Genomic DNA, 13,107 nt, shown 5'->3' with positions numbered 1-13,107 from the left:
TATAATCACAAAGCGGCCCTCTGGCCAACTCATGGAGATGATGGAACCACAATCAGATGATTTGTTTTGTTTTTATGCTGTAAGCCTTCAGAATAGCTGAAGGGCTGTCATCTCAAGCGTGGATGAGAAAATTGGGAATTTATTTTGTGGGATTGTAAGCAATTTGATGCATCACTCAGCTGACTGTCGTCATGTGCTCCAACATCTCCATCATGAGGTGACTTCTCACCATGACGTCACACGTACTTCCGGGGGGCAAAAACTCAAATTGCCCCGCTAGTAAGCAAATCCTAAAATGTCATATGACCAAGGGAGAGTGATTAAGAAAACTGAATTGTCTTAAATTACGACATGTGGTTTATTCTTTAAACCGCCGTAGTTTAAATTGTGTGACGTGACATTTGTAAAAATATGTGATGTAAACTGCTTCCAGAGGAAATTGAACACTGGCTGTGATTTCGGTTTCAATAGGTGAATTGATTCAAAAATAGAAATTGTGGAATTAAGATATAAACAACACTGAGCGTCTGGCTAATGAATTGAGTTCTCTGTTGTTGAGATAAACGGCACAGACGAGCTCTTTTGACTGCAAAATGGAGTGAATGAATTAACTCTCCCAAAACTAGAGCTGTCGTTAGCTTGCCGGCCTAGCCTGTGAGAAAATGTGCTCTACAAATCCCATGATGGACTCCGTCCCTTTCAAAGTGTCTACTACGCCTTGAGGCAGTCTTGTGATCTTCTCTGAACAACTATTGACAACATCCACTTGAGTTATCCTTCTCAGCTACACATTTCAGTGGATTTATTTAAATGTATTTTTCTGAGAAAATAAAAACGTTATAGTTTTTAGGATATATGTGGTGACACAAATCTATGCATTATCTTCAGTTAGTCCGTCACTTTCTAGAAGTATCCTGGTGCTTAATGTTTACAAACATTGACAAAAGGTCTATTATGCGTGGTTTGTTTATCGGCCCAGACAGCATTTTATTTATTTTTTATTCGTGAACTTGGAGCGATTCAACGTGAGAGGTTTGAACGCCTTTGCACAAGTGCGAAGAAAAACACATTAGCTCACTGCCAACCGTGATTGTGGCTTTGTGTAAGTGCGAAGCTTTGTGAGATCCTGCAACTAAAATCCCGCAGCTGGCCATGTACTGACATTTCCATAGCAACCGCAAAAATACATCCCTTATTCATTCAGTTGCGACACAGTCCAGGTCCCTGTTGTGACTAACCAGAAAGTAAAAAAAAAATATATATATATATATATATTGTTTTAAATTTTAAAAGGCCCAAAGGTGAAAGCGCAATTCATGATAAAATGATGCTTTTGCCACTAGGGGGCAGTGCTACCGTTCTATTTCTCTCTTCGTGGCCAACCTGTCAACATGAAACAGCTTCATCCTGTATTATTCTCCTTTATCTCATGTTTTATTACACACGTGGATCAATTATACATAAAGGCCTCTCTCTGGTCATACAGAGGTCACAACCCATTCAATTTGCCTTTGTGTTCATTATGCATCACAATGACACGCGTTCTTTGTTTTGGGAAAACAGGATTATTATTTGGCCTCGTAAAATGTGTGTCTCAGAGTGACTAATCTGACTGACACTGTATCACACTCGGTTTGTTTAGGGTGACTGTACCCTGACCTGTCTGCGCTCTCTTAGTCAGGGACCCCTCAAGTCGCTTATCCATTTCCTGTGCAGGGCCTCTGCCTGTCTGCTGAGTTCCACACATCTGGTACTAGAACCCTCCCTTACGTCCCACCCCTGACACGCACGCACACACTCCCACCCCCCATCCACATAGTTCTCACACGCAGGATGGGTTATCAGTGGGAGGTCAATCCTGAGTGTGTGCGCTTGCGTAAAGTTAATGTGCAACGCGAATGAGGCGTGGTCCATTGTCAAGTCGGGGATTCTGGCCAGGAGATCTGTTTACTCGTGAGGAATTGTGACATGCGTAAATGTGCCATAAATCATTGATTGCGAAAGTCGGTTTTGGCTTTGCTGAAAGAATATTCGTCATGTCTGCAACTTTGGAGGTCGCTCTAATCCAGTGTTGGGATTTGGTGCTCTGCGTAGATTCTTTTCTTTCTTACATCCACTTTATGGTTACAGTGGAGGAGCAACTTGCACAAACGCACACGAACGCAGACGATTTGATTTCAGCTTGGTTGAGCTCTCACCCTCAAGCCATCTCCCATTAGTGAACTCCCGGTCTCCATGGTTACGCTGCGAAACAAGCTGCTTGGCAGCATTGACCTCGTGAATTATGAATGCATTCATGTGGCGCTTCCCATGTGTCGGAACTGTATGTCAACTTAAAAAAAAAATGGCATTGTTTTGTTTGTATTGTCTGTGGAAAAAGTAGAAGTGGGCTCTTCTGCTTTTAAGAGTACAGGGAAGTGAAAGAGATGAAAAGGCTTTTGCAATAATGTGCATGTTGTTGTTGTCTATGTTACTATAACGTGTTTGAAACGAAAGCATCCTTGAATGAGGCTGGAGTGTCATGACACTACTTTTTAGTTGAGAATAATGACATTTTCTTTCTTATAACCTGAAACTGTCCGTCTTTATGGGTGGCACGGTGGTCGACTGGTTAGCACGATGGCCTCACAGTCCAGAGGTCGTGGGTTCGATTTCGGCTTTCCTGTCTGGAGTTTGTATGTTCTCCCTGTGCCCGCGTAGGTTTCCTCCCACATTCCAAAAGCATGCACGGCAAGTTGATTGGACACTCTAAATCAGGCGTGGGCAAACTACGGCCCGGGGGCCACATGTGGCCCGTTAAATGTTTTAATCCGGCCCGCCCAACTTGAAAATAATTAAATGAATAAACCTTGCTCATGTTTTATTTTCCAAATACTTTGGTATGTCAAATACAGATATTTTGTTGTAATGCTTTTGTTCATTTTCATTTAAAATTAATGTTTGTTCTTTTTTCTCCGATGAGGTGAATTTACCAAAACACTCCATCCATCTGCCCCTGGTCTGCCCCCTCTGTCAAATTTTAGAACCCATTGTGGCCCACCAATCAAACAATTTGCCCACCCCGGTTCTAGATCGTCCCTGGGTGTGAGTGTGAACGAGGACGGTTGTCCGTCTTTATGTGCCCTGTGATTGGCTCGCGACCAGTTCAGGGTGCTCCCTGCTTACTGTCTACCTAATACAGCTGGGATTGGCTCCAGCACCCCCGCGACCCTCGTGAGGTGAAGCAAAACAGTTCATGGATGAATGGCTATCTGTCATCAAACCTTTGTCATTTACCTCCAAATCTTTGTCCGCGTGTGTGTGTGCGTGAGTGAAAAATGTTTGCGTGTGTGAGTTATTTTTGTGATTATGTTTGCGCGAGTGTGTTTGTACATGCATATATTTATAGAAATAAACAGGTATGATAACCTGTACTCTATCCCCACCTGCTGGCCAACTAATAACTAAGCCCTCATTGTGCACACACACACGCACACGCACACGCAGGCATGCAAACACTCCCAGGGATTCCCTCCTGTTGAGAACATGATCCATTATGCTGTGAGTCACACTGCCGGCCAGTACACTCCCCCCCACCACCTCGTCCTCCCCAAAAGCAACTCTGCCCCACCCTGTATGCGCACACAGTGTGAGTGATGATCCAATGTCGATGCGATGCTGTGAGTGGAACAGATTCTGCCACAAAGTTAAAGAAACATCACTTCGGACAGTTGGCCATCACACCTACAGGAATTTAAATCGCAAGTAAATTTGGCATGACAAAGCTAAACTGTTTTCCATATCTCTCTTGCTGCAACAGGCTCGGAAGAAGGATGATAACGATCGTGAGCATTTGAATCAGGTGTTTTGCAGCATGTAGGGAGGGATAGAAACAGGCAGGGCAGCGGCCCGTGAGGACCAAGTGTGGACACCCCTCGGTTAAATGATACCTGATTTGAAAATCTATTTATTTTATTTTTCACAGCAAGTTATTTGATAAAATAGTTCGTCTTGACCACGTATATTCTAGTTTTGTAATCGTATTGAACACTTTGCATGCTTCCCTGAAATTGCTGCCCGCCCTGTCATTGTGAGCCGAGAAACCCTCAGATGTTTTCATTGACTTTACAAGTAGCATTTCCTTCCGTCAGTTTGATTATTTTGCCGTTAACCAAAAATAAATAAAACAGCAAGTGTGTGAGCTTGACAAAATTTCATTTCCTACAGTATATCATCATCTTAATATTTGGGATGTAGCGATAACTGTAATATTGTGATATCACGATAATAAAATTGCCATGATATTTTTGTCACGTTATGATATTAAAAGCAGCACATCTCTCTCAAAAAAATTTCCTTTTTCCCTCTTCAACCGAACACAACCAACATAGACGATGATATTTTGCGCTGCTGAATCAATAAGAACACTTGACAATTAAATTACTGACCAAGCCTAATTATTTGTCTCTGCTTTTATAATGTACATAAACAAAAAAATGTTTTTTTTAATGTATCATGAGCTTTATATTAGGAGTTTCTCTACAGTATTGAGAGTCTTCTTATATCTCCAACCTCCCCACAATATTGCGATATGTATCGTTTCGCGAGGTGCATATCGTAATATCGTATTCTATCGTTTGGATATCGTAATATCCCAATTTAATACAATGGAGACAAAGTTCAATTCAAAAACTCTCAACTTGCTTGTCGTAAAATAGAGAAGTCTCAAAGGCACATCAAGTTATAATAACTCTTCTTTGGTGAATTGTTGCCCTTCAACTAAAACTGAAAGGAATTGAAAATTAAACATACATGCCGTGAGATTTCTGTGAAAATTTGCCAGACGACAGACAGATTGTGGCATTTAGTACATTTTGTTCTTGCCAGTCCCGACCTGCTCCTCTCCTGCGGGCCTTGACGGCTTCATGCACTTCCCCTCGGAGTCCGTCTGCTCAGCGCACCGTGTAATCAATGACTTGCCCCGTCAATATACAGAACAGCAATCCTTCCCCATCTCTATTTTCCCGTTGTTATCATCACACGAGAGGGAACAAAGAAAACCTCTCAAAACCATGAAATAGTTAAATAATCGTGAACTATGTTTAGCAGCTTTGCCCCGTTGCTCAATGATGATGTAACTGGCACCATCTGTAACAGCGGGGTGCCGCTGACAAGCCATAACGACATTAATCTGAGGGTCTGCTAAAGTGGCACAAAAGAAGCGCCCACACAAGTACCCGCACAGAACCCATGAACAGATTTAACAGAGAGTAACATATGGGGCTGCGGGAGGATTTGCAGGCCTCCACCCACCCCCACCCCTTTCCTGACACCTCCCTTTTTCAGTGAGAACCCTCTTATTGTTTTTGTTGCAGAAACGTTTAATTGCTAACTGCTTTTTCGAACACGCGGCATGTTTTCAAGACTAAACATGATAGACAGCCTTTAGGAACGTTTAAGTCAAACAGATATCATACATCTTATATGTCGTGTTATTTCTCCTCAGTGTCCACGCACACACACGCATAAATTCACGCACATGTTCTGGAATACAGTTTGTGACTACAGATGAACTTCACACTGCTTGCGGTCCAAGCGTCGAATTACAATGTAATCTGTTTTTTATTTTCACCAAATTGCTCACAAGCATCAACATGCATGCTGATGACAACACAGAAGTAAACAATTTAAATAAATGATGCAAATATATCTCCCGGCTCCAGAAGAGCTAGAAGACGTGGCTCGGTAGATGGAAGTCTGGGCTTCCCTGCTGAAGCTGCTGACCCCAGATAAGTGGCGGATAATGGACAGATGGATGCATGCAAATATGAAATGTGAGGTTGCATTTAATTGAGTTATACTGATACACCATAAATTAAAAAAAAATGGGGAGTGATATTTACATGAAAATCCGAGTAAATTTTTTTTCACACAGAAATTCTAAGTCAATTTTAATAGAAAGAATTATGAATAATAATACAACTTTATTTTTATAGCACACTCCACAACATGTGGAAGGATACAAATTAAAACACATATATAGTAGATACCTGAAGAACAAATTTGAACTACTTTGTTGAATAAAAAAAGGCACTCCAGGGTAGAAGCAGGGGAAGGCAGGTGTTTTTTTTTTTTTTTTTGTTTTTTGTTTTTTTGTTTTTTTTTTAAACACAGCAAATTTCATACACAAGGCAACTGAATATTGTGCAGCATCGAACCCATAACCTCCACACCTGAGCCACGCCATTTATACGGTGTATTAGTGTATCGCTACCTCCAAAGCAACTAAAGGTTTTTGGGTCTCCTTTTGAGCACACCAGCGATGTACTCAGACATAGTAGACGAGGCATACCTCAGATGTAGAGTGGCCTGCCGTCACCTAATCTGGAGGTTGTGGGTTCGATTCTCAACCACATTAAGTTGCCATGTGTTTGAAATGTATATTAAACAAATAATAATAAATAAATAAAAACTGCCTTTCCTTGAGTGACTTTTTAAAATTCAATAAACTTGTAAAAATTACCCCAAAACTCTTATTGTAAAATTTACTTGGGGGGAAAAAAACTTTACAATGTTTTTTTTTCATGTAAATATCACCCCCCATTTTTTTGCTGTGTACTCTTCCCCCGTAAACGAGCGTAACATCAGCATTAGTCCACTAGTCACCACTAGGTTATCTCTAAAATACAAGGTAGGCTCTCAAGAGGTGTTTCGCTCCGGCCTGCTCAAATGCTCAATGCGACGGCTTATTCCCTGATTTCTCTGGCTTCCTATGATGGCATGCTTCAAATGAAATATTGACGGATTTGCTACGCAGTCCTCAAGGACACGGAGAGCTGGCTCGGCTGTACGAAATATCCGCCAAAGTGTGTGTGCGTGTGTGTGTGTGTGTGTGTGTGTGTGTGGAGGACCCCCACATAGTTCATAGGGATGCGTTACCATGTCAACAATATGAACGAGCAGTGGAAATAAACACGGGGCGTGTGAGGTGACTCAGCAGTTCAAAGGTCGCGACTTATGACCAATTTCATCACATTTCCTTCAAGGAAAGAGTTGAATCTCACTTTTCCGGTCGATGATATTATGATAGCATCATACAATGGAAGCGAGGGGAAAGATAAAAGTGGCTCGGAAAAAAAACAAAAAACCTAAAAACAACAACCAATGAGGAACTCGATGCTTTATCCAAACAAGCTTCAAAAGTATCATCAGGTTTCTTGCCAGTCGCGATCTCTTAGTAGAGGATTAGGACTTTTTTTTCTAATCGGTGGTTAATCTCGGAGACCTGAAGCAAGAGTTTTATTAAAAAATAAAAATATGACTATATAATAAGGGGAGGGCTGTATCTTTGGAATATTTTAGTATTCACAGATGCTACTGATAAATAATCAAATCATCAAATATTTGGATAAAATATATTTGTGTTTGGTTAAAAAGTCATCGTCTTCGTTTTGTTCTTCCTCTCTGGTTTACTTCTTCTATATCGTGGTTCACTAGCAAACTGTTTCATTCCTCCTCTAATCAATCACAAAAAACACAGTCTAATTAATGCATTATGATTTATTTTTTTTTGTATTTCTTACGCATTGATCCCTGAAGTGGTACGAGTAAATTTGTATGCAAAATGCGAATACTTGGCGTGGAAGTTTTTCATTAGCTGAAAGGAGACTTTTTAACTTGACGAATACTTACAATTACAACTCTTAGCATCCCAAGAAGATCCAGTAGCTTTGCTTGCCTAAATCTTGCGAGATTCTTTTTAGCTCTTTACGCAAATCCTCCTGAGATGTCAAAGGAACGCATACAGTAAATATCACGCATAGGTACATTAAAAATGTTAGTGTTGTTTTTATTGTAACCATGGACATAGCAATACATTTTTTTTCTTAAATCAAGACAAAATAATATTCATCTTCATAACAGAAACATGTCGCGTGCGTGTGTGAACTTGATTAATGGGGGAAGCAATGCTTTGAAGTTGGTTTTAAAAAAAAAAATGTTGATGCGACGCCTTTCTGGGTGAAATAAACCAAAGTTTGAGGAAATTATCTGGCTCATTCTTTAAAAGATTGGTTCCCGAAGTAAAAAAAAAATAAAGAAAGAAACTCCATCCCCACTTGCCCCCCCCCAAAAAAAAACACACACACACACTCATTCATGCCCTGCTTCTTCTTCCATACTACCTAAGTACTTGCTTAGCTTCTCTGTAGGGGGTAAATGAAACTGCACGGTTGAAGATGAGCTTTGAAGCTCTGGATATAAACCACCTCAAATCTCGACACACACTCACACACTTAATCTACACACTAGTGAGACTTGCAACTTTTAACAAAAGGGTGTGATGGGGGCTTGTAATGCGCATAACAATCCACCTTGCTTCCTCCGCCACTCCCACTGTGTTATTCTCCAGAGTTGTTTCCACATTATCCACACACACATTTCTCACTGCCCTCCTGCCATTCTCCCTTCCTGTTCTCCTCATTACAGCATCATGTAATTTTAATCTCACCCTTGCCCACGACCCCCCCAACCCCCGACAACAAACATGTTGAGTCATATTTGAGTTCATGTTTTTTGGTTTTGCTTTCTGTCGTTTCAAAATAGAATTATTCCAACGAGTCACACACTTGCATTGAATATTAGCAGACAATAGTGTTTTATGAAAATTCTAAAAGCTCATTTTAAAAAACTTTTGATGCTCTTGTCATGAAGGATCTTCTGATTAACCTCAATTAACCCCACAATCAAACCAAAATGTCCGTCTGTGACACCACCATTGTGGCATAAAAAAGATTAATTGCTTTTTTGGAGGAGAATAAAAAATCTGTTAATCCATCCATCCATTTTCTATATCCTAATTAAGGTCGCAATTTGTGGGTGGCTTTGGTTAAAATTAGAAGAACTGATTCTACTCCTGTGTTTTAGTAAATGTTGAAAAGTAAAGACTCTGAAATTTACTAAGTACAAGTCAAATAATTTTACTGTCAATACCAATTTTCTTAACTGAGAGAAATGGAATAAAAACAGCATGCACAATAGTTTCCATTTTATATTAACTTACAAAGTGCTAAGAATTAAAACAAAAAAAATCACTTAGTTGTTTTCAGATAGCCTAGTGTTGTCTCCACTTATGTCTTCACTTTGTGTTCGCATAATTTTGCTAACATGAACTGAATCACAAAAAAAAATTAAATTGCCTAACAATAATGATTGAACAAAATCCGGTTTACTTTTACAACAGATATACTGTATCTTTATTATTTTATTTTAATTAATTAATTTATTTATTTATTTTCGCAGATTAGCCAGACTCTTTTTATGCGAGAAACTGGTGTTTTTTATGTTTGGCACATGAAATAACCCATTTGCAAGGAATCATTCCTGTACAAAAAAAAAAAAAGGAATAACTTTGTAACTGTTATTGATACCATTAAAGAAAACAACAACAACAACAAAAGAATCATTCTTGCGGCTGACATCAAACAAATCTCATAAATTGAGCTATGTATGAGAATTCTTGATTCTTTGTCCCATCTAATGTTCTCTTCGTTCCTCCATGTTGCTGTTGTTCATATTTCTTACTGGTCCCTAAGGACCTAATCGATTGATCAATCATTCCAGAGTTGCAATGCAGATGCCTTTACATCACTTTATTTCACTTTTTTTTTCCTCATACATCGTGTTATCCATGTCTATTTTGACAAAGCAAGGAGTAGAAAGTGCAGACGTGTTATCAAACCGATTCTCAGCTAGCTGCTCTGTCGCTGACATGGTGATTATTTCACCACTCTGTTCTCCCCCAGCTTTATTTCTATAAATTCTGTTTACGGAGCACTCATTTGTTTAGACGGACTGAATGTCACGTTCCACTCACCACCGGGTGTATCCTCTCTCGCACCATTTTGAATTTCATTCCCCTCTCAAATTTGAGGAAGTTGAAAATAACAAGTCCTCATGTCTCATCTAAAAAGTGTTCTGTTTTAGTGACGAGCACAATGGGTGCTATTACCATCGCTACGCTTGTGTGATGAGTGTGTGTTTATATCTAGAGTGTGTGTGTGTTCCTTGTCTGATAAGGGGGGAAGAGTTTTCCCAGGTCTCTTCCCTCTTTCATCAGCCGCCGAGTGACAGGTTCCCAGGGTCAGTTAAATGACCCTGCATGTGTACTATCATTACACCGTCGCATCACCACCTAATTATACAACGCTGATACAGCCCCAGTGTACTGTGCGGTCGTATCGAGTGAAAAGGTGGTCAGTGGTGAAAGGGGGAGGCAAATAAACACGGAGGCAGACATGTCTGGACGTGAGTCAGCGGTCAAAATAAAAGTTGGCCAGACAGGCTCGGAGCAACATCCAACTGCCTCTTCCAGAAACTCGGTTGAGGATTGACATAAATAAAGCCTAACCCCCCCCCCCCGCCAAACTCCTTCCTGGAGAGAGATTGTGAGTTTGAATTAGTTGACTGTGTGTGTGGTCACAGTAGTAGTTCTTTTGATTCGGAGCTCCAAGCAACCGTAATGACGGCGGCAAGTCAGAGTGCCAGTAAGTCAGTCGTATTCTCGTGAACAAAATTTACTCAAGTAAAAGTATGGTTATTTTTAATGAATGACCGATATGCTTTTTTTCAGGGATGATACCGATTATTAATAGTCATGGAGGCCGATAACCGATATTTGAAGCCGATATTCATTTGTCAAAAAAGGCGTTAAAATGGTGTCAAATTTTTGAAAAAAAAATTCAAAACTTGACTTAGTATGTCAAACAAATTCAGTGATTTACAACATGATAAAGCTTTTTTAGATATTAGAAAATAGACAACTTAGTTTTAAAAGTCTAACAAAAAGTGCACGGAGCTCCCAGGCTCAGCTGGATGGCTTAGAGTTCAATGAAAACAAAAATCTCTTTAGAGTTTACTATGGTGAATAGTTTATTCAAATTTCGACAAAGTTTGTTGCCTGTTGCCTCTTGTCGTGTGTGTGACTTGATGTGAAAAAGCTAACAGGCAGCTAACTGCTGATTGACTGCTAGCCACTGCACAAGGAACCAATCAGATGGTGCTGTGGGTGGGCTAATCTGCTTCTGCAGGCAGGGCCACCAGCCCAGCATCAAGAGAGAGAGAAATGTGCTGCAACAAGCCAAAATAAAACAGTTTATTAATTTATTAATAATTAATTAATAATTTATTTATTAATTAATTATTAATTAATTAACAGAAATAAAACAGCCTTGAAAGTAAAAAAAAAAACAATGCCGATAATCGGCAAAATGCCAAATATCTGCCCGATAATCGGCCCGCCGATAATCAGTCTATCGCCAGTTAATTGAGACGAAAATGCCTCGGGTAAAAGTAAAAAGTTGTCCTCCAAATTAATACTTGAGAGTTAATAACTATTTACTGCAAATTGTCACCAATGTAACAGGCAATCAATTGCAATTGAGATTTTAACACACAAACAAAAATGAATTTCCTGATCGATCCCGCTTTTCCTCACAAAGGTCGCGGGCATGCTTAAGTCTATCCCAGCTGACGGCGGAGTACATCATGGACTGGTTGCTAGCCAATCACGGGGCACACATAGGCAAACAACCATCCATGCTCACAATCACCAAGCGACAATTTAGACATTTATTTATTTTATTTTATACATACAAGTTAATATAACAGCGGTAATGTAGCATCTTACTACCACATCTGCCCACCTGGTGCCGCATGGCACGGTTGGGCTGCAGCCTAAAGAAATCTTTGTTCTCCCCGCATTTAAACAGTCTCTTAATGCTCCTCTCTCTGGCTTCCCTCCAAACGTTTTATTTCTCTCAGTTGTCTTTCATTCCATTTTGTTTGGATTTGTGAATAGATAGTGTCAGTGATCTCCATCACTCCCCCCCCACTCCCCTCCCATCCTCCCTCCATTGAACAGACCCCATCTATTCACTGGGGTCCACTAAGTGCTTGAAGTGTTTAAACGCCAATGGATGTCGTGTGGGGAGCCAAGCACGGGGGGTGGTGTCAGGGAAGGAGCGGGCGACTGGATACATGATACCCACCGCAAGTCTCCGATGGCCAATACGCACGTTTTTACAATAGAAACACCCCTGCCAGTCATTAACCCTGTGTGTACTTCATTACATTCTGATTAGGGATTATTTACGTCGCCGTCACTTTGCTTATTAGCCTCTCAAAAACAGTAGGGGGCTGTTGCAAAAATATTGAATTCAATCAACACGACACGACACGGATCTGTTGCTACCCTGGACCGCTTTTGACAGCCGTACCAAAAAGCTTCAGATAGCGCGTGGGATTCAACACAACCCCAATAACGCTGCCTAATTTGAGAGAAGCCAACAAGTCTGCAGTTTGTGTGTTAATGACTGGACATAAAGAGCTCTGCAGCTCCTTCTCAGAATTTATGGACCCTGTAAGGGTCATCGGAGGGTCTTACTAACGAACTAGACGATTAAAACAAAGAAATTTAAAAAAAAGAGAGAAAAACATTGGCTAGAAGGGTATTTGCTTTTGTTTTTAGAATGTTCCTTAATTAATCATCAACATTTGGCCGATAGGAAAAGGAAATGATTTACCATGCCTCATTGTGAAGATGAAGTGAAGTTATTGAAAGGGATGTGACATGGTTACACTGTAATTGTTTCCTTTTTTGAAAGACTCTAAAAGTGTATTTACACAACAACTAAGAAGAATCTTACATGCACATACAACTAAAAGAAAAAAGTCAACACGGGCTCAGAAAAATGACAAAGTGCTTGAATATGCATGCCAGGCAATTGGGGAAAAAAAACAACAAAAAAAACACAGTGTCCCGTCACTCACGTGGCCACGCCCCTTTTAAAAACACTCTGTTGCTCAGGCACACACTACAGTTGTTGTAACGTCCAGCTCATCCCAATGTATATAATTGCACTTTATTAAACCACTTTATTTCTTTATAATATCCTATATTTGGTTTTATACGTTACAGTGATTTTTTTTCCCCATTTTTTCTTATTAAAAACAAGTCACAAAAATTGTGTTTTTTTCATCTGGAACAGATTAAAGGAACTCTTGTTCATTTCAATGGGGAATGTTGATTTGACATTTAAGTAAATTGCAAGCTCGGTCAATGAACAAATT

The 13,107-nt window shown here is 40.1% G+C and overlaps 1 protein-coding gene across 5 annotated transcripts in view; it reads left to right on the top strand.

The window, feature by feature from the left end:
* The window catches only part of nav1a (neuron navigator 1a), an 86,536-nt gene that overhangs the window by 40,252 nt on the left and 33,177 nt on the right, over window positions 1-13,107 (top strand). The window lies entirely within an intron of this gene.

This window comes from Idiotropiscis lumnitzeri, chromosome 3 (assembly GCF_059441095.1).
Source record: "Idiotropiscis lumnitzeri isolate Australia: NSW breed Sydney's pygmy pipehorse chromosome 3, RoL_Ilum_1.0, whole genome shotgun sequence".
Classification (NCBI taxonomy): Eukaryota; Metazoa; Chordata; class Actinopteri; order Syngnathiformes; family Syngnathidae; genus Idiotropiscis; species Idiotropiscis lumnitzeri.
This window is presented reverse-complemented; position numbering and strand designations above follow the sequence as displayed.